At 49.3% G+C, this 27,933-nt stretch overlaps 1 protein-coding gene across 1 annotated transcript in view; it reads right to left on the bottom strand.

Moving 5' to 3' along the window:
• PSME2 (proteasome activator subunit 2) overlaps positions 1 to 27,933 on the bottom strand; it is a 184,304-nt gene that overhangs the window by 65,576 nt on the left and 90,795 nt on the right. The window lies entirely within an intron of this gene.

Genomic DNA, 27,933 nt, shown 5'->3' with positions numbered 1-27,933 from the left:
AATAGGTCCCTAATAAGCTGGTTTATCGATATGCTCCCATGGATTAATCAGGCAAAGGGCCCCAGTGAAGCAGTACCACTAGGGTACTTTTACAAACCGCTGACAAAAAAAGGATTTGGATCGGTCCCTCAACCTTTTAAATTGCCGCATGTATTTGCAATTCCAACTTTTAATTATTTTTCTCCCTTAGATTATGTGGATTGACTGGGTGCGACTGGTGCGAATGATTTAGATCAAAAACATATACCCCTTCAGGGACTTACATGTGGGGCAGATACTTTACTATTCCATCCCATGGCTGGGTTAGGTAGTGTCAATATTATTGAATCTCTAAAAAAAATCATACCCCAATCTTGGATGTTGATTCACAAGCTGAAATGTCACTCGCACATGTGTGTGATAGGGATAACTTAATTATTTCTAATAGGCATAAGACAGATAGTCTGAATTTAACCTATCCACCAGATATTCTTTTTGTGGAATCTAACATTATCGACCGGTGGGTCGGATTCGTTTGCATCATCAAATGTAATGATAGACGCCTGCAGTATAAAGAGACAGCACAGTAGGCAAGTAAATACATTAACACATGGAAAAAGTTGGACATTGTCTCGCTAAATAGTGTATTAGCCACTCACCTTCCCGCAGAATTGCTTGCGTCCGTTAATGCCGAAACCGCAGCTACATTGATGGACTCCTGGCTTAAAAATGCCATCGACATCTGCTTCCCTGCTTCTTTCAAGAAGGATGCACTCCACAAGACTCCAGCCCCTTGGTATACGGAGGCGTTAAAAGTGGACAAATCTTACTGCAAAAAGCTTGAACGCATTTGGCATAGAGACTACTCCCAGCCTGCTGCACTCGCCTACAAAAATGCCCTAAAAACCCATCATAAAGCCTGTGACCTGACCAGGGCCAACTTTGTCACCAAAACTATAAATGACGCTATCGACAAATCGAAAGTATTATTTGGCCTGTTGAAAAACCTTGCTGGCTCCATAACTACAGCAGAAGCTCCCCCTTTGTCGAGCCGTGAGTGTGACGAAATTGCCCAGTTTTTTACTAGCAAAGTGGACAAGATCTATCAGGATATTTCCACTCAAAACAGCCATAACAACCATGTGGTTTCTTCCACATATGCAACGGTGGCTAACCGACACTTGGTTTCCATTATTGGTCCGCTACTAACCTGGCCCGATTTACAGCCTGATGGTCTTCTTGAAATTCTGTGTAAAATAAAATCTGGCTCCCCTTCTCGCCCCTTACCTATCGCTGTACTCCGGTCACTTGATTCCCCCGCAACTGTCCGCGATTTGTTCCACTCTGAACCTCTCCCTCAAGACTGCTACCGTCCCAGCCAGTTGGAAACACGCCATGATCACGCCGCTGCTGAAAAAGCCTACTGCAGACCCTGAGATTCTTTCAAACTATCGCCCTATTTCATTGTTGCCTGCCTTTTCTAAGGTTCTAGAGCGACACATTCATCACCACCTCACCCAGTTTGTGACCACAAATAACTTATTGCATCCTTCGCAATCAGGTTTTCGGCCAGGTTTCTCTACAGAAACAACACTCCTGGGCGTCACGGAGAATCTTCGATCCCTGCTTCACAGAGGTGAGACGGCCGCGCTGATATTACTTGAGCTCAGCGCGGCGTTCGACACCATCTCACATAAAATTCTCCTTGACTCTCTATCCACCATGGGTATTGAAGGATCAGCCCTTGGCTGGCTGGCTTCCTTCCTCTCTGACCGCACTTTCCAAATTTTCTCTCACTCAGCCACCTCTAATATTTATTCCCAGCCTCACGGTGCCCCTCAAGGTTCCATTCTTAGTCCTTTACTTTTCAATCTTTATGTTACCCCTCTGGCCCACATAGCAGACAGCGTCAGACTTACTTTGTTCACGTATGCCGATGATTCACAGGTTGTCTTTTCCCTTACTAAATCTGACAAGGCCTTCACCTCTCTCCTTCAGTTTGGACTTGGGGAAATCGCCAAGTGGATGAACCACAATCTTCTCAAACTGAATGGGGGGAAGACGGAGGTCCTCGTCTTCGGACACAAACCAGATCTCTGGTCCCCCAGACACTGGCCTGCAGAGTTAGGCCCGCTTCCTTCTCCTGCGGAGCAGGTGCGTAACCTGGGTGTCATCATCGACAGGGGTCTGACAATGCCGGGTCAGGCTAATAAGGTGTCATCAACATGTTTTACCATCATACGCTGGCTCAGAAAGATCTTGTGAATGCTGCCCAGTGACGCCCAGAGATCTGTAGTTAATGCCTTGGTCACCTCTTGGTTGGATTATGGCAACATACTCTACCTAGGGGTGGCCAAGGCAGTCACTTGACGCCTGAAACTTGTGCAAAATGCCGCGGCGCGCCTTCTCAGTGGCTGCCGCAAAACTGATCACATATCTAGTCGCCTTCGTGACCTTCACTGGCTGAAGGTGGAAAACCGAGTGAAGTTTAAGGCGCTTAGCTACATGCATAAGATTAGGAATAAGGTGGCACCTTGGTACTTGCAGACCTTGGTGAAGTGCTACTCTCCTACCCGTTCCCTTCGCTCCTCTTCCCAAATTCTCTTTTCTGTGCCTAAGGTCGAACTCTCCAGAATGGGCAGTCGCTCCTTTGCCTATCTGGGGCCCAAGTTATGGAACTCCCTCCCTCTGGATATTCGGTCAGAGGACTGTTACACTCACTTTCGTGAAGCTGTCAAGACCTGGCTTTTTGATCAATAACTTAATGGCCTCTTCTATCTTCTACTAGCTGCATTATCTTAGCACTGAGAAACCCTTTCGGGTAGCTGTCACGCTTTAAAAGCTCAAATAATAAATAAATAACTAAATAAATAAATAATAATCTTTTCTGGAATATTGCTGGATTGCCAACCAAATTGGAATCTAAAGAATGGGCAGACTATTGGGAAATACGGTATTGTATGTCTACAGGAAACCTGGATGCAAGATATTGAACACATAAATGGCTTCTATTCTATCCACACACAACAGCTAAAGCCTCCATAGGTGGCCGTGATTAAGGGGGCTTGTTAACTCTGGTTTTCACGACATTGAATGGTTGAGTGGGAAAAGCGTTGCTTGATTCATCCTCATTTTCAGATCATCAATATCCTGCTCAAAAATAACTTGACACTGGTCCTTGTAAACTTTTATCATAATAATTTCAACAATACAAACACCAGTATTGCCCAAATGCTGGAAGTTGCACTCTCAAGACATACTGAAGAGATAAATACGGATTTTGCGGTATTATGGGGAGGTGATTTTAACTGTAAACTATGTCCGTTATCAAAACAATCGGCATGTCATTTAGTAGTAGTTGACACTGATGGTGGTTGCCATTTTTATCATAACCCTTGTGGGGACATTTTTAATTCATTACTGTCAAAATTCTCCATTTTTATAACTGTTGACCTCACTGCAGCGGAAGGACCTGATCTAGTATCTTATATTGGGAATGGCACAGGCACTTTAATATATTTTATTGCTCTGTCTATTTTAAAATCTGGTCTGTGATTTTTAATATACCTAAAATTTGTTTTAGTGATCACTATCCGTTAACTGTGGAGCTTGAGAATCTTTCAGATGAGTCAACTACCCCCGCTAGACCAACCCCACTAATCCATGACAAACACAGGGGGTTACTGCGGAAGTGGTGTACTCTAGATCCCGATTTAGTCCTAAAACAAATAATAAAAACCAATTTAGATCAAGTCTTAATTTGCCTGGAAGATAGTATAAACCCTCAAGTTACGATAACCTCCTTTGATGCCGTAACAGAAACAATAAAGGCGGCATTGACTAAGAAATGAAGAGATAGACCACTAGGAAACAAAAGGTGGAAGCTCCAACGCCACTATTATGCCCGACACTTGGGTAGAACACTTCTCTGGCCTTTATAAAACTGGCAGTGACTCAGTCCCACACACTAATCTTCAAAATGGGACTTCAACTCTCGCACCACACAGACGAGGGGGAAAGGGTTCTATCCCAAACCGTGAAGAACAAGGCCTCGGGTCCAGACGGCATCCCCGCGGACATGTTCTTGGCAAATATTCCCCTGTGGCTTCCATTGTTAACTAACATTTTTAAATGTTATGCAACCCAGGGTCCACCCGAGTTGTGGCGAGTCGTAACGATCGTTCCCATTTTTAACAAGCATTTACAATGCAACGGTCTCGGCATTGCAAAAGTTAGAGCTATTAGCATTGTAAATGAACGCGAGTTTAAGGTCTTGACAAGGTCTTTTATTTATGTTTTAAAAACAAAAACATAAATAAAAGTCATTATCATTTACAATGCCAATAGCTCAAAGTCGCGTAATGTGTATGGCTAACTACAGTAGCCTCCTGGCGAGTGCCCTTTCACGTAATTTTTTACAAATGAAAGCACTGGCACTTTTTTTTTTACAAAGTAAGCACGGGTGGTGTCCGTGCATGGGAGTGGTGGTGTCCGTGTGTGCATGGCAGTGGTGGTGTCTGTGTGTGCATGGCAGTGGTGGTGTCCGTGTGTGCATGGCAGTGGTGGTGTCTGTGTGTGCATGGCAGTGGTGGTGTCCGTGTGTGCATGGCAGTGGTGGTGTCCGTGTGAGCATGGCAGTGGTGGTGTCCGTGTGAGCATGGCAGTGGTGGTGTCTGTGTGTGCATGGCAGTGGTGGTGTCCGTGTGTGCATGGCAGTGGTGGTGTCCATGTGTGCATGGGAGTGGTGGTGTCTGTGTGTGCATGGCAGTGGTGCTTAAGTCTGCTGCACGTCTCTTTGTGTTTGTGTCGTTTGTACAGAGTGTGCTGCAGCATGACTGTGTAGTACCTGCCTGTTTCTGCGCAGCGTGCCACCTGCACACCTCTGTGTTTGTGTTGTGTGTGTGGTGCAGCTGCACCACCCCCTGCGTGGCCCACCCTTCCTCGGGCTGTGATTGGTGCACAGGCTGCATGTTTCCGCTCTGAGAATTGGCTCGCAGCCCTTGTCACAAATAAAAATGGATTTTCAATTCAATAAATCGCTATTTCTGTTGAAAGCATACCCTTCTTGTAAGCATGTATGTCAAATATATGAAAAGGCACTAAACGTATCCCCACAGATCAGGCACCGCTGCTAACAGAAGCATCATGATAGCATTTACCTCAACATATCAGTGAAGCAGGATTCTGATTTAGATCTATTAAATCATCATTTTTAAGCTTGGCTTCATAGTGCCGCGGCTAATAACCTAATGCTACCATTCTTTAAAAATACACTGTGAGCATTGGTTCCACTCAGAGGAGTTTTATGGTCTCATCACATGGTACTGGCTCCTTGGTTTATCATTCCACAGCCTATGGAGCGCTTGCACTCCCATGCATGAGGGAATATTTTACATTCCAAAAGTAAGATGACAGGGACCATTTTACATCTCAAATGTACTGCGAGTCTAACACCTTACATTATTTATCTCATAGATGAACCGTTTGACAGAAAAAAAAAATCCACTGCTGCAAGCATTTTTAAAATGTTTAGTTAGTACTCGAAACGTAAAACGCGTTGGCGTTACCCAATGCTTGTTATTATTGGGGCTATGCCCTATTTTTCGTTTACACGATTGCCCTGAAGAAGTAAAACAAGCAAAAACATCTCTAACTTGGCTCCTTGAGGACCCCACAGTCCATGATGTGATCACAAAACTTTACATTCTGTCACTAACAATATATTGTAAAGAACTGGTCAAGTCTATTTACAGTAGCTTGAATGATTCTTCAATATGGACATGTTGCTAGGTGCACCCTAAACAGCTTAGTATTTTTACAATCCAGTGAGAAGGCAAAAGCAAATATTCGCGGTTAAAAATGCTTGCCTCCGAGGTCGATTCTGATGATAAACCACTGGCAGTAACAACACTTTCGCTGGGCTCTATTTTTAGTGTGGTCGTGCAGCGATAAGCCAACGAGATTTTCTATTGGATAGCCGCATCGTGTAAGGAGCGAGGCACGTGTCCCATGAGACAGGAAGTAAATTCACTCCTCCCTATTTCCTGTCGCTCTGGCTCCAGATATAAATATCACGTGTCCCGGTGTTTGTGTGACACATTAATAAGGGCTTCCTTTTAAATGTCTCAGCTGAGAAATGCAGGCACAATGCTGCAGTGCGACGCATCTGGATAAGTACTCGGACGGCCATCAAAATGGAAACTAAAGTACCTCATGCCTGACATTCCAGTGAAATAGGCCTAAGCAGACATACGTCTTCATGTGTCTGGTGTCCGACTATGCGGTGCATTGGCAGCTGGATGGGTCACTGCTTCTGCTTTTGTCTTGTTCAGCATGCCTATGCCTCCCAACACTACTGGTTTTGAGTCACAAAAGAAGACAGGTTGTATTGACACTAGGAAAGGAATAATAAAGAAAAATGCTACTAAAATAGACCCATTCCAGTGCTTCAAATGAGGGTGTGAACTCGTTAAGGCAAGCACTTGGAAAGTAAGAGGTCGAATTGTTTGGTACATCAATATAAGTGGATTTACCGGGTGACTGAAGTTTCACAGACCTACAAGAGATCTTCATTTTTTAATAATGTTGATTTTAAACTCAGCTATTCCTGAAACGCGTACGGTAATATGTAACTTCACTGAATATGTGCAAACAAGCATCCAAAATCTCACTGGAAAAAAATAAAAGTAGCGGTCCCAAACTTAAAACTAGCTGCAAGAAAAAAACCGCCCACTCCCTTCAGCAGCAACACGCACCCTGCCTAAAACACCCAGCCTTGCACTGAGTCATATTTAGGAGGACCGAGCGAGCTGGGAAGGAAAACAAAGCTGGCGCTTGTTTATCACACACAGGAAGCCTGAAAACGGCGCACGGGGCTGAGGAGTTTACACTGAATGCAGCGAGCACGTTCGCGTGCGCGTCCTCGTTTCGAATCGCCTCCAAGGCGATGCGCGCGGCCAGGAATGTCTCCTGGAAAGGAGACACGGCCACAATAAGTTCTCGGCGGAGACGCGCTTCCGCGCGCTCAGCCGAGCCCTAAAAATCCGCTCGCAAAGGGGCAGATTCTCAGAATCTACCCCTTTGCGACCGGTATGTTTGCATTTGGGATGCATCATCCCAAATGCAAAAATCGCAAATTAAGAATTTGCTAAATTGCGATTACTTGCATTTAAGGAATCTCAAATTGAGATTCCTTAAATGCAATGCATTAAAGTTTGCTAAATTTCGCTAATAGGGCACGCAAATTACCATGAAGTACAACTTCATGGTAATTTGCAAAAACTTTGAAAAATGCACTAAAGTGCATTTTTGAAAGTTTCATGTTGCGCACACACATGCCCTAAGGGCACCCCTGCACCCTTGAAATCGCAATCTCAATTTGCGAATCGCTATTTGCGATTCGCAAATTGAGATTGTCTTCCCATTCATTCCTATGGGCCTCGGGGCCCATAGGAATGAATGGGGAGGTATTCCTTAATTGCGACTCGCAATTTGCGAGTCGCAATTAAGGAATTTTAAGAAATCGCTATTTTTTTTGCAATTTCTTGATGCATTGCATTTTGCGATTCCTTATTTGCGATTCCTTATTTTTCGCAAATAAGGAAACGCAAAATGTATGCTTGTTGCATCTGGGGGTAAGCTCGGATAGGAAAAGCGGAAAATCAAGAGTTGACCGACTGGCCTATGGCCGGGGCCAACTGAAGGGCAGATTTCTTTTTATTACTGTGAATAAACTTGGCTCCTTGCTTTGACTGGCTTGGCCCTTGGTGCACAAGTCAAAAAGCTACTGCAGTTTTAGTGTTGGAATGCACAGAGTCAGTCTGACTGTGCTTAAACAGCCAGACAGTTCATTGTCATGTGCAGAATGACAATGGGCCAGCCAATTCTAATTATGCTCTTAAAAAATTGCTCGATTGATCCGACTGCCATTGTTGATCGTTTTGCGGAATATTTCCGTGTGGTATATGCTCCCGTGTCTGTGAGGGATGTTGCCGACTCCCGCCTTCTTCTGCGTGATATCACTTTGCCCTGTGTCACCGACTTGGACCGTATTGCTTTGGACTCCCCTTTTACAAATGATGAGATAGCCACTGCAGTTCGTTCGCTCCGTTCGGGCAAAGCATTGGGCCCGAACGGTTTGCCTATTGAGTTGTACAAGTTACGCCCCGATAAGGTGGCGCCGTATCTTCGCGCCATGTTTCTAGAATCTCGTGAGCGGAACATACTTCCTTATGATCAGCGTCTGGCGACAATCGTCGTCATTCCCAAAGAGGGTAAACCGCGTGACCTCTGTTCCTCGTATAGGCCCATATCCCTATTAAATGTTGAACCTAAGGTATTGGCTAAACTTTTGGCGACCCGTCTCCTTTCGGTTCTCGGGGATTTGGTCCATCCGGATCAGTCTGGCTTTATCCCGCATCGCAACACTGCTCTGAATTTACGTCGCCGCCACGGCGTGCTGGCGAGGGCGGGGCTTTTGACTGAACCGGCCATTTTGGCGTCCCTGGATGCCTCCATGGCCTTTGACACTGTGGAGTGGCCCTATTTATGGGCGACTCTTGAGAAATTCGGATTCGGGTGCGAGTTTGTTAGCTGGGTTAGACTGTTGTACGCGGAACCTCTGGCGCAAGTTGTAGTGAACGGTAGAGTGTCGGCTCCCTTCTCCTTGGGCAGGGGTACCCGTCAGGGTTGCCCCTTGTCCCCTCTGTTGTTTGCGCTCGCTCTTGAACCGTTGGCGGCCTGGCTCCGTTGGGAACCGTCCCTTAAAGGGATTCGTTGGGCCCCGGACTTCGAAGACCGCGTCTCGCTTTATGCGGACGACATCCTCTTGTATCTTACTTCCCCTCGCAAGTCTTTATCTGTTTTATTTGACGTTCTTGCGTCCTTTGGCGCTAACTCAGGCCTCGTCATCAACTGGTCTAAGTCCTGTGTATACGTTTTATCTGGTATCTTGCCTCCGTTGCCGAGTAGACTTCCTCTTCAGGTGGTCCGGGATGGCTTCAAATACTTGGGGGTTTTTGTTACCTTGGACCCGTCCCTTCGTTTTGATCGTAATCTCCTTCCCCCGTTGCTTAGGCTCCGTTTGGACGTTGCCCGTTGGCGCAAACTTCCCTTGTCTCCCCTGGGTCGGGCGGCCCTGTTTAAGATGATGTCACTACCGCGGTTTCTCTACGCTCTCCAGAATTATTATGATCCTATCCCTAAGACCTATTTTCGGGAGATTGAGAGCCTTCAGAGGCAACTTATTTGGGATGGGCGACCGCGCATTGCTCTCGCGAAACTTTCCATCCCGTGGTATGATGGGGGCATGGCGCTCCCCGATGTTAAGAGATACTACTGGGCTTCCCATCTGTCCGCTATTAATCACGCTATGTTCTCGCCAGGTCGTAATCCGGCGTTTGAGATGGATAAACTTCAGCTTCCGGGAGGTGACTTTAACAAAGTGCTCTATTCTCGCTCCGCTGGGCGCCATCTTGTGGGACCTACTTTGACTGCTTTGACGGTGTGGCGTGCCGCGAATGTGAGCCTGGGCTGGGAGGATCGCTTGACGTTGGCGACGCCGCTTTATGCTTCAGAACGTCTGGGCGGTCTTTGGTCTTCCAAGGGTTTTGACCGTTGGGACTTGATTGGGATCTCTAAGGTGGGGGATGTGTACTCTAAGGGTTCTGTGCGCCCGTTTCAGGCCCTCCAGGCTGACTACGGCCTGAGTAGTCGGGAATTCTTTCGTTATTTACAGGTCAGGCACGCTTTGGTTTCGGTATTTGCTCCTGGTGAGATTCCGCCTGACTCTTCCCCCCTTGAAGACCGTATCCTTGACGAACATCTTCCTGATAGCACTATCTCCCTGATCTATAAAAAGTTGATTAACAATCGGACTGACTTATTGGCCCGACTTCGGGAACAGTGGGTGGGAGATGGGTTGGAACTTGATGATGAGGATTGGCAATCGGCCCTCTCCTCCCCGAAGGAGGTGGCTATACCGGCTCGACTCCGTCTGGTCCAATTGAAGATCCTTCATCGGGTGTACGTGACGGGACCGCGACTGATGGTGATGGGCTTTTCCTCCGATGGATTGTGTAAGCGTGGATGTGGTTTGCGTGCTACTTTCCTGCATATTCTTTGGGAGTGCCCGATGGTGGCTGCTTATTGGGTGGCTGTGCTTGATCTGATGACTGTGGTGACAGGGATGTCCTTGCGTCCGGAACCTCGTCGCTGTCTTTTGAATGTTTGGGAGCCCACTGACTATTCGGTGGCACAGACTAGATGGGCCACCCTGGGCTATATGATTGCGAAGCGAGATATTGCGCAACTCTGGGGGGCCTCCAGGCCCCCTGCCCTCTCGCAATGGGAGGATAACATGGATTGGTCCATGTTCCGTGAGAAAACTGTCTATGTGGCCAGGGGCAGACCCAGGGCATGGGTGAAGGTGTGGGGTCAATGGAATGAATACCGTGGCGACATTTGTACTCCTCCCCTTGTGGACACTATCGAGATTACCCTGTCTCCTTAGGCTAGCGTTCTTGGAATCTTCATATAGGGACTGAGCTGGTGTTTCCGGCTCCCCCCCCCCCTTCTTCCTGATCTCTGCGTCCCTCCCCCCCCGCCCCCCCTCCGAACTCCTTAGTGCTTAGAATTTTGCTACTGCACTTCCGTTGCTGTCCCCCCCTTGCGTCCCTTGGGCTGACCTTCAGTGATACACTCTCGCCTTTTTGTATGTTTGTTCTTTTATATACATAAAACCTGTTTTTGTCCTGTATACAAGGTGGAGTATTGCATTGTTGATTGACTGTTACCTCTGCGGGCATATATGATATGTGTCTACTCCTTTTTAGCGGCTGGCCCGTGTGGTTGTAGGCCCATCCTTGTACCTTCTTGCTTGCTCAAATAAAGGTTTTTAAAAAAAAAAAAAAATAAAAAAAAAATTGCTCAATGTCCCCGGGCCCTGCTTTCACTCCCTGAGGTTTGAGATTATTTGTGGTGGAAGAGGTGCACAATCTACTGTGCTTGTCTAGGCGGCCCCTTGTCATTCTGCACATGGCAATGAGCTGGCTGGCTTTATGAGCACAGTCAGACTAACTGTTCCCACTGAGGAAAGGGGTGGGGGTGCATTTTATAGAGTACATCAATACACATGGATTGATCTGCCAATCATTGAGCCTGTGCGAGTAGGCAGCCAGTAGGTTCAGGGACGCAGATTTCGCACTGGAAGTTGGAAGACCAAAAATGTTTGGTTAGATTGACTGGGGCATGACTGTAGTGACTTGTGAATGATGGAAATGGTCTTGCAAGAGTCTTGAATTTAATTATGTCTTTATCCACGATCCATTGGATTTACAAAAGGACCCTGGTACTTTGGTGGTTACTTCTTAGGCAAAATATAAGTCAAGCTGCATGGTTCTGGTCTCTATGAAATTTGGCAAGTGTCTTTTCAGATATTATCGACTTGATTTACATTGTTTTAAACTGTAAATCTGTGAGATTCCTTTACCTTTATTTTGCCAGTCAAGCGGACAGCCATGACCTGCCTATTTCATGTTGCTATATTTCCTTTCCACATAGGTGTAAACTGCACAGAGTCTACTATAGTAAGTTTATCTAGCTTTGATGCTTTATTATACTACTTGTCTCTTTAGTAACTGACTCCCAGTGCCGTTTCGGCCATGTTTTTCCCTAAGCCCAAGCTGCTGTCCCTTTTTAGCTATCTCTTTTGTAAATCTTTAAGTTAGTACAGCCGTTTACATCTCTTAACAGTGGAGCTTGAGAGTAATTGCAGGGACGGCTCTTTGTGTATAAGGTGGCGCATTACTCACTCGGTATCGCATAACTGGGCCAACTCAAAACACAATTCCTCCTCATGCTTGCAACACTGAGTACAGCGGGGGTTAAAGACAAGCTGTGAGCGATTGCCCAGGTGTGCTGGGCACACTAAATTAGCCTTTCTGGTCCTTGGTCAGGTGCACTTGTTCGTCTCTTTGACACAGATCAGTGTCTGTTCATATTTTGTATTCTACAAACACATGTCGTTGTTGCATCTTGCATCGGCCTCAGGGAAGTGCAAGCGGTGCTAGGAAGCAGCAGAGCTGAAGAAGGATGCATGGGTTAAGGAGAACGAGGAGGCGTATTAGCTACAGAGAACTTGAGCAAAGGCGGCCACTTTGGTCACTTAGAAGTGGAGAACACAGGTAAGTGGCATACGGGTAGGTGTGTGCTTGGCCACGCACACAAAGACAATTGAAAGAAAGGGGTCATGCAGGGTTGGGGAGTACAGTGAGGGGGCAATGCCAGCCAATCAGGGCCAGACAAGCCTTGTATTCCACCGGGCATTTCCCTGGAGGGCTGGAGCCTTTGGAGGCTGGTTTCTTGGTGCCTCTGTCACTTTCTCCATCTCCTGGGGGTTAATTGCAGCAAATACCGGGAAGCTTCAAGGAAGAGACAGAGAGGTGGGTAGAAAGAAAGTGTTCAGAGATGGAGAAGAAAGACAAGCGAGAAGGAGAAACCAAGAAAGAGAGAAAATGCACAGAGACAAAGGGAGCGTGGCTGCTTAAAGCATTTTTGCCAGGGAGTCTGACCCTCTGTCTGCATCATGACCTTGACTTTAGACCGTGATGAATGCTCAATTCCTTATGTGATTTACAATATTAGCATCATCACATTAAATAAAGGTCATGGGATGCAATATTTGGGGGCATCATCATTATGCTAACGAGCAATTTTGCAACCTGAAAAATCCTTCCTATGTTTGGTCTTAGAGCATCTGTTGAATTCGCCGAGACATTTAAATGAATCCAAGGACGAGTAAATGCTGCTTTGGATTGTGTGCCGGTTTTTGTTGGTCTTGTGCTTCTCGGTCACAAGCACTCCCCGTGTGCTGAATCCGGGCGCGTATTTATTTTCTAGACTGCGTTTGAGAACACACTTTTCATAATTAGGCGTCATGGATATCCTATAGTTCCTTTATGTTTTGAAACCACTCTCAGCTATGTTTATGTTCATTAAGGATGAATCATGCGCTTGCCGAGCAGCTTCCCTTCAGCCTAAACAATGAACATATTCCGGTATTACTATTTTCTCCATTAAAGAAAATACAGCTCTACGCTCACTTCCCACTAGATGGCGCTCTTGACTAAACACAGGAAAGCTCTGCCTTCCGGGTCGTGTTATGGAGAGGCCAAATGATACTTCTAAAATAAAAAACCCCGCTCCGCTGGTGACAGGGCGCGCGCAGCCCAGTGTCTGTCAGGAGCGGCTCTAGGAAACAAACATACACGGGAACTTAAATGTTAAACGCAGCACCATCTGGATTGCATTACACGGGCACTCTGACAGCTCCTAATTAAGATTAATCACTCGGCCGTGCTCGTTCGCGCACAGAATATGCCACATCGGGCACGCGTAAATTACTTATAGCCTATCAGGTCAACGCTACAAAAAAAACAGCACAGCGAAGACGAATCACTAGGCAGATGCCAGAAAACACTAAGGAATGTGCCTGGCCAGAGCCCTTTCTGAATTCCTTCTTCTTTTGAACGCATAAGACCTCGGGAAGCTCCGCCCCCCCACTTCGTGGAGGCGGAGGCCCGAGCCCCAAAAAGGGAGACAGGTCGGACCCTAAATGCTACCGGCCAATATCTCTAATTGACTGTACATGTAGGATTATGGGGCAAATAATTTTGGAGAGACCGGAGGATTGGGTAACAGAAAGTGGGAGCTTTTCTGATATCCAATATGGCTTCAGGAGAGGTCTGGGTACAGTTGAACAGTACCTCAACCTAAACCAGGTCATAGGCAAATATACTTTAGTTAAGCCTGGATCTCTCCATCTTGGATTCAAGGACTTGACGTCCGCCTTTGACTGGGTGCAGAGAGGAAGGTTCTGGAAGAAAATGCTAACTATGGGTACTGATCCACCCCTTGTGCATTTCCTGGCAGCTATGCATCAGGAGGTGACGGGAGAGTTCGCTATGGAGCAGGTGGCGAACTTCCTGCCCCACTGAGGATGGATCGCGGGGTACGCCAGGGCTGCATCCTTGCTTCCTTTTTATTGTATTTATATATAAATGACTTAGAAATCCAAATCAAAAAAGGGAATGTGGATGCCCCACTGGTAGGCCATAGGTCACTACCAGCGCTTTTACACGCGGACGATTGTGTATTGATGTCCAGAACTGGAGTGGGGCTTCAGAAGCTTTTGACTTGTTTTAATGATTTCATGAATGATCTTGGCCTAAAAACTGATGTCGCGAAATCGCATATTATGGGGGTGGGCAAATCACCGAAGATCTCAAAAACCTGCTATATAAAAAATGAAAAATTGTCATGGGTGCCGATATTTTCCTACTTAGGGATTTTGTTCGCTCAAAAAAGTTCTTGGTGCCACTTAGTTGATGCTAAGATTAGAGGATTTAACAGTTCACCGCGGCGTTCTACTGAGTGGGCGGGCCTGCGTCGGCCAACGGTTGTTCGCAGCACCCGCGAGGTAGTGCTCGGGTCGGCCGTTGGCTGACGCAAGCACAGAAAGGGTAAATCAAAGTGTGGAGGCCATCTTTAGATTTACCAAAAAGTTAGGGTCTAGGCCCATCAAAGCCATTATCGCCATTTATAAAGCCTGTACATGTGCTGTTAATCTGTATGTGGCTGGAGTCTGGGGCTCTAGTAATATTAAGGGACAGCAGAGGGCAGAAAACACATTCATGAAGCGACTCTTGACAGTGCCCAAAAGTACAGCTGCAACAATTTGCAATAATGAACTTGATGTGTCTCCGCTGTCATTTCGCATATATCTAGCTCTGTTAAAGCTTTGGTATAATATCTGGGCAAAAGAGGAAGCGGCCTTGAATCGTGCACCTATCTTAGATTGTTTGAAATTTGATAATTTCATTAAAATCCCCTGGATTATTTACATCAGTGACCAGCTTGAGAACTTGGGATTTTCAGACCGTCTTAAAAGCCCTGGAAATATAACCAAAATATCTAAAACTTGGCTGAAAAAAGGATTTTTTAACCCATTTATAGCATGCCAGAGATAACCTGGAGAGAGAAAAAATAAGGGTCGTTGATCATTCTCCGTTAGTCTATATAAACAAATTTTATTAATTTTCTTCAGTCACCTTACCAACATTCTTACAGTTCAATCTGGGCCATCTCTTTCACGGTCCGATCCTCAGAATACAACTCAGGAGTATCCAATACCCAACATCTCTTGCCTAGCCCCCCCACCCACATCCCCCTCTACCCCCACCCCCCCATGTCAGTGTGCCCTCCTCTACCCCCCCTAATAAAATGACAGTAACCCTGTGCGTTCAGGTTCCCAACTCCAGCCATTGTATGTGCACAGCCACATCCGCCTCGGGAAATTGATGGTTCCATGTAAATAATCAGGTGTGCCCTGTGTCCCTACTCAGAGTCCGCCGCCCTGCCCAACCTAGTGCGCGGAAACCTACTCCAGCCTGCATGTATCTAGGTGGCCCCGTCCCCAGTGCGCTCCCCCGTGTTCCCCGTCCCAGTTTCTAGTTCCTGGGTCGCTGGTACATCCCCCCGCATCCTCCTCATCTGCCTCTGTTGAAGACTTAAGTTCCACTACCAGCGCGCCCCATGCTCTAGCTGCTTCTAGCGCCTTGCCATTAGAGGTGCGCCTGTCTAACTGTAGTCTGAGCGTCCCTTCACTACTCGCCCAATTCAGGAAACTCCCCCACCATCTCTGAAAGCTAGGTCCCGCTCTCGACTTCCAATGTATGGTGAGCTCCCTTTTCGCCATGACCAACCCCAAATCGTAGAACTTGCTGGTAATTTTTGTGGCGGGTGTATGTGGGAACCAAAGCAGAAGGCAAACTCCCATCCCCACTTCAATCCGACGCTCCGTTACCCGGTTCAGACACACCACCACTTCTGTCCAATAAGAACCCAGACCCGCGCATGACCAAAACATATGACCAAAATCAGCACCCTCTGCGTTACATCGGGGACACATCGAATGAGTCCCCCCAAAAGCTCGCTGAATTTTGACCGGTGTTAAATAAGCCCTGTGCAGCGTGAAATATTGAACTAGTTGAAACCGGGCGTTGTGCGTGCCTTTCCAGGCCCTCCGCACAAGCTGTGGCCACGTCGTCTCAGGTATAGGTTTTCCAAGGTTCTCCTCCCATTTATCCTTCAGCCTATCCAGGGGCGGGAGCCCCTCCATTGCCAGTCTCCTGTATAAACAGGTGATAGCCTTAAACGTGCCCACGGCCATCGTGACATATTGACAGCCCAACGATGTGGGGGGCTCCAACAGTCCCATCTTCCACTGTTTCTGGATTCCCGACACTAGGGCGGCGTGTAGCAAGAAGTCTCCCTTCGGGAGATCCAAGGTACTCTGCAGTTCTTGGAAAGGTAACAGGGTGCCATCCCTATATAAGTCCCAAATCATGTGGACTCCGCACTCCTCCCAACCCGCCTGTGCCGACCAGTCTCCGCCATGCAGAATGGCAGTGCACATGCCCAAAGGAATCTCTGGGGCGTATGGGTCGGAAAAGCCCGCTCGTTTCTGGCTGCGCAACCAGCATTGTCGGAGGGTGCGTTCCTCAAGAGTAAGTTGATCCAGCCTAAGTTTTTGCTGTAGTACTATGAAGGACAGCACGTGGCGAGGGATAACTCTGCCCTGCAGTCCACCCGGGCCTCTAAACTTGCGCGCCACCGCCTGTGTGAGCCACTGCAGCTGTGCCGCCAAGTAGTACCACTCGAAATCTGGGACTGCCAGCCCCCCTCCCCCCGTGGCCGCAGCAGGGTGGTCAACGCTACTCGCCTTCTGCCTGAGCCCCAGACAAACCCTGTCACCATTGACCGCAGCGTCTTGAAAAAGGACGCCGGTATCCACACCGGCAAAGTGCGGAAGAAGTACAGCAACCTCGGTAGGGCCACCATCTTCAGGAGCGCTATTCTCCCTGCTACCGACAGCGGAAGGGTCGGCCAGAATCCCATGCTACCTCTAATTCCCCTCAGCGCACCTCCTACGTTTCTTTCCAACAGGTCAGAGTGGGCATGGTAGATGCGAACACCCAGGTAAGGCAAGCACTCAGACTCCCAGCGCAGATCCTCCAGTGTCAGGGGCTGTGGGCCATTCGGAGTCAAGGGGAACAGGCAGGTCTTAGTCCAGTTAGCCCGCAACCCCGATAGCCGGCCAAACTCCCGGAGAAGGGCCTGAGCCCCCCGCACGGAATCCTCCGCGTCGGCCATGTATAATAGGAGGTCATCCGCGTACAGGGAGATATAATGAGTCTCACCGCGCAGCAAAACCCCCTTGTAAAGCCGTCCTTGATGAGCATGCGCAGCCAGTGGCTCAATCTCCAGGGCAAATAAGAGAGGAGATAAAGAACAGCCTTGACGGGTACCTCTCTCCACATGGTACGCCGCCGATATGGAGCGCCCCGTACGAACCCTGGCCATGGCAGAGCTGTACAGCAGCTGGGTCCAACGTATGAAATTATCTCCCAATCCAAAGCCCCGCAGCACCTGGAACAGGTACAGCCACTCCACACGGTTGAACGCCTTTTCGATATCTACCGACAGCACCATTAGTTCCCGACGAATCCTCTCCTCTCTCCCCCATGATCCGTATCAGCCGTCGTATGCACGTTGCAGTATTCCGAGCAGGAATGAAGCCCAACTGATCCGGGTGCACGAGAGTACTCATATGATCTGAGAGCCGCGTGGCCAAGATCCTGCTCAACACCTTATAATCTACCATGAGCATTGAGAGCGGGCGGTATGCCGTCCTGAAAGTGGGTATTCCACCCTTCTTCAGCAGCGGCACTATAATCGCCTCCCTGGCGGACGGCGGTAACCTGCCCAATTCCCAAGCCTCTCCGTACACCATGTGTAACTGTGGTGCGAGGAGGTCGATGTATCTCGCATAAAACTCCACCGGCAGGCCGTCCACCCCTGGCGTCTTTCTCCTGGCCATGTGCTTAACTGCTGCTCTGATCTCGGCCAACGAGATAGCTGCACCCAACATGTCCCCCTGCACCGGTTCCAACCACGGCAAGTGCGCCTCTTCCAGGAAAGTGTCTAATCTATCAGGTTGCACCTTCAACCTGCTCTGGTAAAGCGATGTGTAATAATCCAGAAATCGGTCATTGACCTCTCTCTGTGAGTGGACCAGACCCCCAGCTGGCATAGCCAGCGACACTATCGGAGTTCCCCTAACAGCCGGATTGGACAGCCAGGCCTGCAGTGGGCCCACCTTGTCCCTCTCGGCGTGCGTGCGAGCCATGTATTCTCTGTAGTCAAAGCAGCGAAGCCGCTCAACCTGTGTGGCCACCTGCTCCCGCGCCGCCAGTACTTTCTCCTGTCCGTCCGCAGCCGCGCGACTATCTTTCTCTGCCTGGCGCAGGCGAGCCTCCTCCCGTTCTATGTCGCGTAGCAAAGTCCGACGTACCCTAGCAGTGGACGAGATACACATGCCCCGCACCACAACTCCGTCCCTGAGTTTTCCCTAAAATAATGTTCGATGCCCTCCCTGACCTCCGCACAAAACACAGTGTCTTCAAGCGCCATTGGGTTCAGTCGCCACGTGGGGACCGCCTGACGCTGGCGTGACCAGAGGACTGTGATCATACAAGGGTTATGATCCGAGATCGTTCTCGCCAGATATTCACTATGGTGGGTGAGTTCCTGGGCCCGTGGCGTACATAAAATGCTATCAAGTCGTACGTGGAGGTCATGGGGAGCGGAATAGAACGAATAATCCCTGTCAGTGGGTGATGCGTCCGCCAGGCATCCGTGAGGCCCCACTCCTCCTGCCATTCCCACCGCGCCTTGGCCGTTCTACGCATCACCGACTGGGCCAGTGGCGGATGAGAACGATCCAATTCCACATCCGCAACGGAATTAAAATCCCCCCTCCCCCCCCATAAACACTGTGCCTACCAAGAAGGACACCAACCTCCCAGAAAGCCTCGAAAAGAAAGCGGCCTGTTCAGAATTCGGGGCATAGACACTGCAAAGCGTAACATCTCGGCCGTCCAGGCGACCCAACACCGCCACATATCTCCCTTCCGAATCCACTATCGTGGTCATGGGCTGAAAGGGAACTCCTGCGCGCACCCAAATCAAAGTCCCCCTGGCTAATGGAGAATAGGTGGTATAAAAGAGCTGTCCCCTCCATCTCCTCTGCAGCACCTGCCCTTCAGCCTGATTAATGTGTGTTTCCTGTAAAAAGGCCACCTGGATCCCTCTGCGGACTAAATAGGCATGCACTTTATATCGCTTCCTCATTGAGTCCAGCCCTCGCACATTCCAGGTGATACATTTTAGTTCAATCCGGGTCGCCATAAGCAGGTAAACAACATAGCTTAACCCCGCACATCCTAACGGGCACACTGACAAACCCCCAGGACTCAGACCATCCCCACCTCACCCTGCCCCAGAACAGGCGCCAAACAGTTGTTACCCATCCAAACCCAAACCCCGCTGTCGGGGATACTCTGGCAACAACCAGAGACTCACAAGTTATGTGAGGTAGAGGAGGTGACCCTACACCAACCGAGCCGGACAACAATCACTCCACCTCAGTGTATCGGTCAGATCTCGTGCATGAATACCTTCTCACCCCGGCAGTGTCCTGCCCCCTGCATGCCCCCCCCCTTCCTCAGGACCCCCTCCCCCCACAGGCCTCCCCCCGTCTCAGGAGAAAAGCAGGCCTCCCACCCACTCCAGTAAGTCCCCAGCAACAGCCCCAGGTGACTCACGCTGCAGTACCAGCATGCCCCCTTACTGTATACCATGCGAAGTCCAACAGAGTCATTCGTCTATCAGGTCATCAGCCGTTCGTGGGGTAACCTGAGGCAGGCCACCGGGGTCCACCTCAGAGCCCCCCGACCCCCCTTCATCCGAGCCATGTTGTGATCCCGAGTCCACCAGTGAGGCCGCAGTCACCGCTCCGGGAATGACGGACACCGCTTGCAAGGCAGTGAGTCTCTCCAACTCTGTCTGCGAGGCCGACGGGGATTGCTTGTCCAGTGTGCGTTTCCGGTAGCGTTGGCTCCTGCGGGGTTTCGGTTGTGCCTCAGCTGTCCTTTCCCATTTCACGGTAACGCTCCAGCCACTGCCAGGCATCCTCCGGCGTGTCACAAAAGGTCGCTGCCCTGTCCACCATCACCTTCAAGCGTGCCGGAAATAAAAGGGAGTACTGCACACCCTCCCTCTTGACCGCTAGGAATGAAAAGCGGTTCCGTTGAACCTCCTGGGAGTAGTCAGGGTAAAGAGAGACGGAGGCATTGTCCACCTTATACGGGCCAGACGCCCGGGACTGCCGCAATATGACATCTCTGTCTCGAAAATGCAGCAGGCGCGCAACCACAGGGCGAGGGGGGCGGCCCAACGCCAGTGGTCGGGCTGGCACTTGGTGCGCCCTTTCCAATGTGTAAAAGTGCGTCAGCCCCTCGGGAACAAACACATCACGCAGCCAGGCTTCCAGGTATGAGACCATATCGCCCCCTTCGACTTTTTCGGGCAGACCTACCACCCAAATGTTATTGAGCCTGTTGCGCCCTTCCGCATCCTCAGCCCTCTTCTCCAACTGCTGCACTCTGCGCAGAAGTTCAATCATCGTGGCGTCCGTCGCCTTCTGGGCCAGCTCCAGCTTCTCCAGCACCAGCTCCGTGCCCTTGACTCGATCAGATAGCTTGTTATGATCCGCCCTCAACAATCCAAGGCTTGTCGACACCTGCGCGATATCGTGACGTAGCGCTTCTCTCGTGTCCGAGATAGCCTTGAGAATCTGGTCCATCTGTTGCTGTTGCAGCCCTGTGTTCGGGCTGCCGGTCGAGCTCTGTTCCTGGCTCTCAGGTAAGTCCTCACCCTGGTCTGCTGGTGCCTTCCCGGCACCTTGCGCGGATCCCCCATGTCCCAGCCCCAGAACTGTACACCAGCACCGATAGCAGAGGCCCAGTACCACCAGTTGTCCTCTCCAGAGATCGTAGTGTTCGCACCCGTCACCTCCTCGGGGCCGGGCGGCCAGAAAAGCAACCTCACCAGCCACCTGACCAAGGTGTTCCAAGGGACAGCAACCCCCTGCCGTAGCGACGTCTGGGCACCACAATTGCCCTCTGTTCGGCGAAGGAGCACCTCCTGCAAGCGTCGCCGTCACTCAGCTAGGCCCACACCAGGCGTGCTGTGGCCATACTCAACAGGGCCCCGTGTCCGCCTCCAAACAGGCCCCGGAACTTCAACGCTGTGAGGCCAGGCCATTCCTCCAGATGGTGTCACGGTAGGCTAGGCGGGGGAAGCCGCCGCTAGCACAACACTTGCCCCTTCCGCTGCGCGGCCAGCTCTGTCCCTCAAGGCCTTTCCCACCTCTGCAGTACGTCTGGGCGCCAAGTCCGCAATCGCCGGGCCTTAATGCAATTGGTAGCCTCTGCAGTCGGGGCAGGTCTGCTGCGGTCCCAGTCCCCCCTCCCCGCCGGTCGACAGGGAGCGGGGGTGTGGGAGGACAGAATGCAATTCAGAGCCCCCGCAAAGTGCACGCCGCCCGGGCTCCACCCCAGCTGCTCCGCCAGGACCCGCCGATCCACAACCTATCACCACCGACAATCCGGGGCGGTCGCCTGCGACGTCCAGGACCACCCCCACAGCCACTTCTGCCAGTCCCCGGGCAGGGTGCCCGCTCCAAGCTTGTCCCGCAATGCGGGAGCACCAACCTCCAGTTGCCGGGATGGCCGCCCTCTGGTATCGCGCCCCCTGTCTCGTGTCGCGCTCCTCTCCGCCTCGGGACTCCTCCAGTGGCCTGCTCCAGCCCGGGCCCTTCCCGGGGCTGCCGGCCGCTCCGCTCTGCCCGTTCCCGCCGGCAAGCCTGCTCTATGCGTGGTCCAATGAAGGGCCAGGTCGTCACCAGGGTACCCTTCTTCCCCGATGGCCGCACCGTCACGTCAGGCCGGGAGTAAGGGGCGTGTCCCAGGCCGCGATGGAAATGGCTGGGCCCTCCAGACGGAGCCTCACCAGTCGTTCCTCCCGCTGTTGCCGGGGCACCGCTAGGACCACGTCCCCCGGGGAGCCCGCTCAAGGCGTGGGCAGCGTCCGCGCTCTGCTCCGGTGCTGCGCTCCGCCAACCCCCGGATGCTCGTCCTCCCTGACGGCCTCTCCGTCACTTTAGACCGGGGATGAGATGTCCGCCGCAGGCAAAATGGCCCGCCCTCCGGGTGGAGCCTCGCCCTTCGCCCCTCTCGTTGCAGCCGGGACCTTCCGTTCGCACCAAAGGAATGCTCAGGTGCCTTTCAGCCCCGGGGTGCTACACGGGACTGCGAACACCGCCAGTGGAGTCTCGCTTACAGGATAATTACCGAGATCGACCCGTAGCTCGTAGCTCACGCGTCCATACTCGGTGGCGCTCAAGCCACGCCCCCAGTCTATACCTCAGGTATTGCGCCATATCTCTCCTACTTCGGTCATGCTAAAATGTTTTACCTGATAAGATTTAAGATGGGCACCTCCCACTTATTAGTGTCATATCCACATAATGCGTATTGTGATGTTAACTTGGATGTGTGCCCTTGTGACTCTAAGTCAGTTCAGAGCACCTTACATTTATGTTTTTTTGCAAACTTTATATGAATTTAAGTCGTGCCTTTTTGCAACCACTTTTATGATTTTTAAATATTCGAAAGTGTCGGGCTGCGTTACATCATTTACAACTTTTAAATGATTAATTAATTTGCCTTATGGTGTATAAGTACATTTCCTCGGCTGTTACGCTTCGGAACATTGTGGGAAAATGATCATTGTGCACCTTTGTTTATAGACCCATGCCTACAGACTTAAGACTTTTTATGCGGAAATATAATATGATATTGCTGATCTTGGGAAATTGTTGTCAACATTTTTTATGTTTTTTGTTGCTAGATATTCAACCCTGTGCCCGGTATTAATCAGAATAAAATGCGGATATATTTTGGCTATATACTTATTTTAGAACCTGCTCACTACAAGAGATTGTCATCAGGCTACCTCTAACAGCTATTGTTATGAATTTATTTGTATTTTTATCATGTGAAATGTTTTTAGGATGTTTTCTTTTATGGCTGGCATACAGCCAAATAACTAATTTTTTGACTGACTTGACTGAACTGGAGCGCAGCAATACATGTCCGAGCTCGATGGCGTAAATAAACAGTCTAACAATGGAGTCGATGCCCATGTGCACTATCACCGAAAGGAAGAGTCACCTTACCTTGTGACTGGAAAGACTTCTTCGAAGAAAAACAACTTGCAAACATCCTGACCCAACACTAGATGGCAGGAGTATGCAAAGCATGCGTATCTACAGCACACATGCCTCAAACCATGCGTTTCTAAAGCGGTTAAACCATATTACTGTGTCTAGGCACACTTAACGAAAGGAGTAGCAATCCCAAAAGGTAATTGCCTATGTTCTTTTGCTGGCACGAGAGAAAACTCTTTTGCAGCAGAAGGCCTAAGCCACATTCATAGCCAGTTCCCTGTGATCTGTCCATTTGGCAGGTTTGGGTCATGGTGCTTGGTCAAAAGGTGAACCCACCTAAGGCTGGTAAAGACACTGTCTGAAATGGCATCTCAAATACCCTTTTCTTTTTTGCAGACTCACCGCCTTCAGAGCCTCTGCATTTATATTCATCATGTTCTGCATCGGCTCATCAGTATGAGGATCACAGAATGTGATTAAGAACTGTGTTCCTTGCATCATTTTGAGAGATGTGAATCTCAATCAAAATGTCTTTGAAATGTAAGGCCATGGCAGTATTCTGATCCAGCAAGATCTGTTGAATTGAACAAGTTAGTGATAACTAGTTTGTAACCAATAGACCTAGGTTTAGTACCTCTATGAAATCTCTATATACTGCTGTAGAGAGATCTCCTATACCCATACAAAAAGACACCCGTAAGGATCTGCTGTGAAGACTTTCCTTCCTAGACGTTCCTCGTGGAAGATGTAAAAGCTGCAAGAACATCTGCACTGGATCATGTGAGGGAATGTGAATGATAAAAAGCACTTAATGCTGATGAGACCTTTTATGTGAAGATGGGATTAAAGGAATTCTCCTTGCAGAATTCTTGTTTGCATTGGTCAAAGGATTGGACTAGAAGACCCTGGAATAGGTCACCAGGTGTCTCACAGTCAGCCCCCCCCCCCGCCACCCTCCCTCCGGTTTGGTACAGTTCGGTTAGGCATTGCTACGTACTTTTTGGGACATTAGTGTTTTTGTGGCCATTCTAGATCCCATAGCCACCTGCAAGACAACGCTCGGTCACATGTTACCAAGTTTTTTCGGATTCCAGAACCACCCACTCCAAGATATATTGGAGGTGCGCTGCCCAGTAATACTTGCCCTGTAATACTCAACTAAGTTGGGGCAAACCAGCCCCCCCCCCCTTTAGAGAGCAGGAGTAGTAGTAGCTTGTTCGAGATATGTGGTCTTGTGCCACCTTCTGTTTTCAAGTCCTCCTGCTTCGCCTGTAGTTCAATCTGCTGGTCTTGCAGGGTGCGTAACTGCTGCCAAAGCATCTCCTTTCTTCTGACCTAGTATCGAAGGAGCGTTCCACTTGGTCTACTCTACCACGTCAGGTCCGTGACCTCCTTGCACAGGTCTTGGAAGCATGCCTTGAAATCGGTATTCAGGGAGCCTGAGTGAAGGGGTGGAGGTAGGTGTCGCAGATATGTACAGTACCAGAGGTCCGTCACCAAATGGTTCTTGGGGTGCCTTTACCATGGTGGCACCCAATGCAGGTAGACTGTGTGGCAAAGTTAGGGGATCAGTGATGTAGGAGGAACTGGGGGTAGCACAGGTGAGTTCCTCGCTGGGTGGCACTTGTCTGGGTAATGCTGTTGTTGGGGAAAGGAGCCCAGAAGCTCAAACAAGAGGAGGGTGAGGTGGTAGCAAGGTGCATGCGGGCAGACCTGTTTGGGGAGTCCATGAGCTCCCGTGCTGACAAGGGGCCCTCTCAAACCCCCATAGCAGTGAGTGCCTGAGACTCTGTGAGGAAGGGGGTGGACTAAGACCACCTGTCATGCAGGGTCGGTGTTGCAGAGGTCAGGGCTTCTTAGCTGCTGCTGGGGTGTCTGTGCCAGACAGGTGGGGAGCATCGCAGGACCCGCTCCGTGACCCCAGTATCCCCAAGTAAGCACCAGGGGCATGTGGCATTCCCAACGGCTCAGATCAGCAGATTCAGGGGTCGTTCTACTCCAGTCCTCCCCATATGCTCGAGAATCCCGTACTGCAGTAAGGGTCTGTCCTGGTCGCTACTAGGATGAAGGTCCTGCCATAGGGTTCCAGTGCGAGAGGCAGGTTGTTAGCTGCAGGCCCAGTTCGGCCTCATCCAGGATAGTGCAGGCCGACCGGGCTACGGCCACGCTCGCAGTGGTGCCCTATCAGCTTTATGGGGCCACCGACGTGCAGGGGGGCCCCACCAGGGACGGCCCAGGAGTCACAACTGGGGCCTGAATACGATCTCTGGCCAGGCCGTGTGGGCCTCAAAAGCTGCGTCCGTCTCCTTTGTCGTGCCCAGGGCACCCCAGGTGTGGCACAGATGGTGCAGGAGCTGCGCCAACGCCCAGCTGGGGTCTCCCCTGGTGAGTCCCTGTGGACTGGGGCACCAAGATGACAGGCAGGGTCTTGTGGCCGCCCCCAACATCACTGTAAGCGCTGGCCAATGTCCTGCTCCTGTATCTGGACAGAGGCATCCACAGTCAAGGGGTTTCCCCAAAGGTCTAGGTTATATCTCGCAATGAAAAGGAGTCGAGTAGGCGGTGCTATTACTCTCAGATAAAAGCTGGGTGGGATTGGAGCAGCGGGAGGCACATCTCACTCCATTCCCAGCTAAGCCACACCCCTCAACTCAGGGTTTGCAGGTTGACGGATGTTGTTGGTTGTTTCTGCTAGAAGCAGACTGTAGAACACCAGGGACTACCTGCACTCGCAAGTAGCGGTCTCAGTAGAGTAGCTTTGTTCCACTTAGCAGTGAGCTTCACTTCGGAGACCTCATCCAGACACTAACAGTTTGCAGGAGGCCCTGACAGTTATCGGACCGGGATAGATTTCTGGGGAGGAAATAATTTCCTTGCCTTGCAGCAATAAGTTTCACCCATCTCGGTTACCATGAAGGAGCAGGTGTTAAATGATATATTAAGGTTTTCTATGGGGTGACTGACCATTGTCCACCACTTTTGTTTTTATGATGTTATTACAATTTGACATTATTACATCATCATCGTATTCGCTATCAAACGTGGAGGCAATGGGCTGCAAGACAATGTAAGATCAAAATGAGAACATCCTTATAGAAATGCCAATAGGAAGGAATATACACTCCTGGTCACACACAACCATCAGATGACAGGACAGCAGAGTGGGAACAAAGAGGAAGGGAAGCGTTGGAGAAACAAATGGGGATGTCACAATCAGGAAGTTCCTTCAATGGGGGGAGATAGAACTAAGGAGTTTTAGAGGAAGCAGGGAATCCGAGTCAGAGTTTCAAGTATGAGGCACATCGATTTCTGAAGACTTTGTCCCTCATCACTAGCTTGTTTGATGATTAGCATGCCGTTTGCAGGTTTGTGGCACACAGGAAGGTGCAGGAGTTACTCGCAAAGAAGGTTCCGCTCACCAAAGTAGTTTCTGGTGCCACTCGTGACATGTGATAAAGAGGACGAAAAAGTTTGGAGGAAATGTTAAAGGGCTATCTGAATTTAGACAGACATCTCCAAGCCTAGGTATCAGGGCAGAGAATTCCAAAGTTGCGGGGCGCAGAAGGAAAAGCTTCAACCACCCGACCTACTTTTCTATATTCTGCCAATTGTTGGAAAATAACCTCTGAGGAATGAAGAGGCCACTTAGGACGTAACTTTAAAATGCTGATTTTTATAAGAAAGAAGGTGCCTTGCCATTGAATGCCTTGTACACTAGAGAGTCTTTAACTCAATTACCTGATTTACTATTCTTTAAGATAATTGTACCTCGGCTGTCGAAGGTGTGGGAGTGTGAGGTTTGTATGAATTAAAATGATTACACCAAGCCCATTCAAAGGAGATTTTCAATCGTAGAGTATAATGCCTGGTAGCCTACTTGCAAGGGGAAAGACTGGAAAATATAGGGAAGTGGAATGCATAAGTAAGAGAATATACTATATATGTTTTAAAAACTGACCGAGCATGTGAAATTGCATACCAAGATATTCTAACTGATTCTATCACCAATTTTTTAGTGATGTTTTCAAATGTCTTGCTACAATCTTTCAGTTTTATGGAGGCGGGTGAGCTCCAGACATCACCGGAAAGGGTCATATCTTAAGTGCTATTTCAGGACCCCATGAGTTTGTCCAGGTTAAGCTCTAAATGAAATACATTATTTAGCAATTGTTTTACAAAATGATCCAGCCTCCAGGAGTAATGAAGACTACCTTGGTGCACCTTTTCTCAATTCATACTGGGTGCTTAAACCCCCACTTCTATTATACTTCAACGGCTTCCACTCTTAGTCGCTTCAGTTTATCACCCCACTTTTTAAAATTTCAACACCCGAACTAACCAGGGTGCACCTTAAGAAAACCCAGCTCTCAATTTAGGGAAAACTATGCTATAAAAAGGTACTATTTGGCATTTTTTAATATATCTATATATATATATATATATATATATATATATGCAAAAAAGAAGGAGAGAACTCTGGGTAGGTCTCAGTTTAGGTGGAAAGCAGCTCCTGTTAGAGCACTCTCAACACCAGCGACACTCTAGATCTGCTCACCTCAAATGTCTGTTTCTCTATCAAAGTTTTTAAGCATAGGATTAGACAGTGCTATCCATGCCGAGATAGAAAATGACAAAGTCTTTCGCCATTTAAACAGCAAAGTCTTTAAGCATAGGACTAGTACAGTGCAGTCCTTGCCGAGCTGTCAAATAACAAAAGCCATTTATCACTCCAGGCACAATATTACAGCTTTGAATTGGTAAAA

The sequence above is a fragment of the Lissotriton helveticus genome, chromosome 5_1 (genome assembly GCF_964261635.1).
Source record: "Lissotriton helveticus chromosome 5_1, aLisHel1.1, whole genome shotgun sequence".
In the NCBI taxonomy this organism is placed as follows: Eukaryota; Metazoa; Chordata; class Amphibia; order Caudata; family Salamandridae; genus Lissotriton; species Lissotriton helveticus.
The sequence above is the reverse complement of the archived record's forward strand: the minus strand, read 5'-3'. Positions and strand labels throughout refer to the sequence as shown.